This window comes from Haliotis asinina, chromosome 13, assembly GCF_037392515.1.
Source record: "Haliotis asinina isolate JCU_RB_2024 chromosome 13, JCU_Hal_asi_v2, whole genome shotgun sequence".
In the NCBI taxonomy this organism is placed as follows: Eukaryota; Metazoa; Mollusca; class Gastropoda; order Lepetellida; family Haliotidae; genus Haliotis; species Haliotis asinina.
Window position 1 is genome coordinate 15,001 of NC_090292.1, and position 5,000 is coordinate 20,000.

General features: G+C 50.3%; 1 non-coding gene across 1 annotated transcript; it reads right to left on the reverse strand.

Annotated features, from left to right (window-relative positions):
- Positions 1–4,242: 4,242 nt before the first annotated feature.
- On the reverse strand, positions 4,243–4,361 carry LOC137260543 (5S ribosomal RNA). The gene has a single exon (XR_010954792.1). It is a non-coding gene; the product is annotated as a 5S ribosomal RNA (ribosomal RNA).
- Between the last annotated feature and the right edge of the window lie 639 nt (positions 4,362–5,000).

Sequence of the window (5,000 nt, forward strand, 5' to 3'; positions counted from 1 at the left end):
TTCGGACAGGCAGTCGCCTCCAAGTGCAGAGTGAGTGAGTGAGTGAGTCACTTACGAGCGCTTCTTTCACTCACCTTCGAGTGAGTGAGTGAGGCGTTTTAGAACGCTTCGCCGAGTTGCGAAGAATAAGCGAAACGCAGAGAAACTGCAGCCAAGTCGGGAGTGCGTGCAGAAGTAAGACAGAGTCCCTTGACCAAAAGGCTGAGACAAGTCGAACTTTATTTCCAAATGGTTCTGGAAACCATTGTCTTTAATTCCAACGCCAGAAAACACTCCGTCCGCCGTCACAAAAATACACGTCCGCCATTCCGGCAGGCTTCATTTCACTTACAGGTGGTTAGGAAAACATTGTCTTTACTTCCTACACAAGAAAACGCTCCGTCCGCCGTGACAAAAATACACGTCCGCCATTCCGGCAGGTTTAATTTTACTTACAGGTGGCTAGGGAAACCACTGTCTTTAATTCAAACACAACACCCAATGCCGCAAGTGCGTCCGTGCCCCGGCACATAAGTACACGTCCGCCATTCCGGCAGGCTTCATTTCACTTACAGGTGGCTAGGAAAACATTGTCTTTCATTCCTACACAAGAAAACGCTCCGTCCGCCATCATTAAAAAATACATGTCCGCGATGAAAGACCTTGCAAGACCTTGTAAGACCTACAGGGCACAGTCAGGCTTATTCGTATTTACAACTGCCTATCCCACACCATTGTCTTTCATTCCAACACTAAGTGAATTCCCCCCTTACAAAAACACATGTCCTCGATTCCCCTACAAAGTAAGTAGTGAGACACCACGGTCCCTTGACCAAGAGATACGGGCAGGTTCAAGTTGACTTATGTCTGGCTAGGAAAACCATCGTCTTTCATTCCAACGCAAGAAAACACTCCGTCCGCCGTCACGAAACTACACGTCCGCCATTCCGGCAGGCTTCATTTCACTTACAGGTGGCTAGGAAAACATTGTCTTTACTTCCTACACAAGAAAACGCTCCGTCCGCCGTGACAAAAATACACGTCCGCCATTCCGGCAGGTTTAATTTTACTTACAGGTGGCTAGGGAAACCACTGTCTTTAATTCAAACACAACACCCAATGCCGCAAGTGCGTCCGTGCCCCGGCACATAAGTACACGTCCGCCATTCCGGCAGGCTTCATTTCACTTACAGGTGGCTAGGAAAACATTGTCTTTCATTCCTACACAAGAAAACGCTCCGTCCGCCATCATTAAAAAATACATGTCCGCGATGAAAGACCTTGCAAGACCTTGTAAGACCTACAGGGCACAGTCAGGCTTATTCGTATTTACAACTGCCTATCCCACACCATTGTCTTTCATTCCAACACTAAGTGAATTCCCCCCTTACAAAAACACATGTCCTCGATTCCCCTACAAAGTAAGTAGTGAGACACCACGGTCCCTTGACCAAGAGATACGGGCAGGTTCAAGTTGACTTATGTCTGGCTAGGAAAACCATCGTCTTTCATTCCAACGCAAGAAAACACTCCGTCCGCCGTCACGAAACTACACGTCCGCCATTCCGGCAGGCTTCATTTCACTTACAGGTGGCTAGGAAAACATTGTCTTTACTTCCTACACAAGAAAACGCTCCGTCCGCCGTGACAAAAATACACGTCCGCCATTCCGGCAGGTTTAATTTTACTTACAGGTGGCTAGGGAAACCACTGTCTTTAATTCAAACACAACACCCAATGCCGCAAGTGCGTCCGTGCCCCGGCACATAAGTACACGTCCGCCATTCCGGCAGGCTTCATTTCACTTACAGGTGGCTAGGAAAACATTGTCTTTCATTCCTACACAAGAAAACGCTCCGTCCGCCATCATTAAAAAATACATGTCCGCGATGAAAGACCTTGCAAGACCTTGTAAGACCTACAGGGCACAGTCAGGCTTATTCGTATTTACAACTGCCTATCCCACACCATTGTCTTTCATTCCAACACTAAGTGAATTCCCCCCTTACAAAAACACATGTCCTCGATTCCCCTACAAAGTAAGTAGTGAGACACCACGGTCCCTTGACCAAGAGATACGGGCAGGTTCAAGTTGACTTATGTCTGGCTAGGAAAACCATCGTCTTTCATTCCAACGCCAGAAAACACTCCGTCCGCCGTCACGAAACTACACGTCCGCCATTCCGGCAGGCTTCATTTCACTTACAGGTGGCTAGGAAAACATTGTCTTTACTTCCTACACAAGAAAACGCTCCGTCCGCCGTGACAAAAATACACGTCCGCCATTCCGGCAGGCTTCATTTCACTTACAGGTGGCTAGGAAAACATTGTCTTTAATTCCTACACAAGAAAACGCTCCGTCCGCCGTGACAAAAATACACGTCCGCCATTCCGGCAGGTTTAATTTTACTTACAGGTGGCTAGGGAAACCACTGTCTTTAATTCAAACACAACACCCAATGCCGCAAGTGCGTCCGTGGCCCGGCACATACGTACACGTCCGCCATTCCGGCAGGCTTCATTTCACTTACAGGTGGCTAGGAAAACATTGTCTTTCATTCCGACACAAGAAAACGCTCCGTCCGCCATCGTTAAAAAATACATGTCCGCGATGTAAGACCTCGTCAGACCTCGTAAGACCTACAGGGCACAGTCAGGCGCATTCGCATTTACAATTGCCGACCCAGAACCATTGTCTTTCATTCCAACACTCCGCGAATTCCCCGCCACAACAACCCATGTCCGCGATTCCCCTACAAAGTCAAACGCCCACGTCACCACCACGCACCAAAATCATCACAGACAAACAACGCCAACGCAGACCAAACGTCGACGCCGCTCAGGGCAAACCACCAACGACGCAAGTGCGGCAGCGCGAACGGTAAGCTGGCGGGGCACCGCCGACAACATCATCGCACGGACGGCGCACCGTGCCAAGCCTCCCGTCGCACCCCGCAAGTCCAAACTCAAATCGAAGCCGAAAAGGGTTGCTTGCGGCAACGGGGCGACACACAAGGCCAACACGGGAGCACGTCCCACAACGCGCCCCACAGGTCACTCCCACAAAACACAATCCAAAAAGGCGCACCCCCAAAGGACTGCAAAACAGGGGACGGCGGCACGCCCGTCACGCCATACCTCCAAAAACAGGCATCCCACAACGCGTCCCACAGGTCACTCTCAAAAACACAATCTGAAAAAGCGCACCTCAACGGACTGAAAAACAGGGGACGGCGGCACGCCCGTCACGCCATACCTCCAAAAACAGGCATCCCACAACGCGTCCCACAGGTCACTCTCAAAAACACAATCTGAAAAAGCGCACCTCAACGGACTGAAAAACGGGACGGCGGCACGCCCGTCACGCCATACCTCCAAAAACATGCATCCCACAACGCGCCCCACAGGTCACTCTCAAAAGCACAATCTAAAAAAGTCCACCTCAAAGGACTGAAAAACGGGACGGCGGCACGCCCGTCACGCAACACCTCCAAAAACAGGCATCCCACAACGCGCCCCACAAGTCACTCTCAAAAACACAACCTAAAAAAGCGCGCCGCAACGGGCCGGCTCGATTTTTCGTCTTTACCCTAACTTCTGCCCTAACACTATCCGTTAGCTCGATTTGTGGTGCTAACCCTAAGTCCAGCCCTAACCGTATCCGTTAAGTCCATTTGCGGTGCTAACCCTAGCTCTTGCCCTAACCGTATCCGTTAAGTCCATTTGCGGTGCTAACCCTAAGTCCTGCCCTAACCGTATCCGTTAACTCGATTTCTGGTGCTAACCCTAACCCTTGCCCGAACCGTATCCGTTAACTCGATTTCTGGTGCTAACCCTAACCCTTGCCCTAACCGTATCCGTTCACTTGATTTCTGGTGCTAACCCTAACTTCTGCCCTAACAGCATCCGTTAAGTCCATTTGCGGTGCTAACCCTAACCCTAACCCTAACCCTAACCTTTACCGTATCCTTTAACTTCATCTGTGGTGCTAACCCTAGCTTTTGCCCTAACCGTATCCGTTCACTCGATGTGCGTTCTTAACCCTAGCTCTTGCCCTAATCTTAACTTCGTTTAAGGTGCCAGCCCTAGCCAGCCCTGCCCCTTCCCTAACGCGCTCCGTTACCTCCATCCATTTGGGGGGACAAACAACATTCCACGCCCGATATGATGGACAACAAAAGACGGGACGGGCGGACATGCCACGGCGGTCCCACCTACCAGCCTCTCGGACACTTGAACGCAAAAAAAAAGAAAAAAAAAAGAGGTCTACAGCACCGGGAGTTCCCAGGCGGTCACCCATCCAAGTACTATCCCGGCCCGACAGGGATTAACTTCGCGGAGCAGACGAGAAGCGGTGCTTTACCAGTGGTGTGGCCGTAGACGTAAGCAAAACCATTTTCACACGATGTCTATCGCGTCTGGGGCAAGCATGCACAGTCACCTAAAAGTGAAAACGTTCGGAATGCCACCACGGGGTATGCGGAAATTAGGTCAAAAAAAGTCAAAACGATCGGGAACTTACCTCGAGGGTGCGATGACCTGCCGTGTTTTCGTCCAAATACCGAGGCAAAAATCACCAGTACGCAGAGTCGCCACTTCAAAATTCAAAACGCTCGGGAACTTACCTCCTGGGTACGATCACCTGCGGTGTTGCCGTGTAAATACCGAGGCCAACATCAACAGTACGCAGAGTAACCTATTGCAAAGTCAAAACGCTCGGTAAGCTACCTCGAGGGTACGATGACCAGCCTTTTTTTCGTCAAAATACCGAGGCCAAAATCACCAGTACGCAGAGTCGCCGCTTCAAAATTCAAAACGCTCGGGAACTTACCTCCTGGGTACGATCACCTGCGGTGTTGCCGTGTAAATACCGAGGCCAACATCAACAGTACGCAGAGTAACCTATTGCAAAGTCAAAACGCTCGGTAAGCTACCTCGAGGGTACGATGACCAGCCTTTTTTTCGTCAAAATACCGAGGCCAAAATCACCAGTACGCAGAGTCGCCGCTTCAAAATTCAAA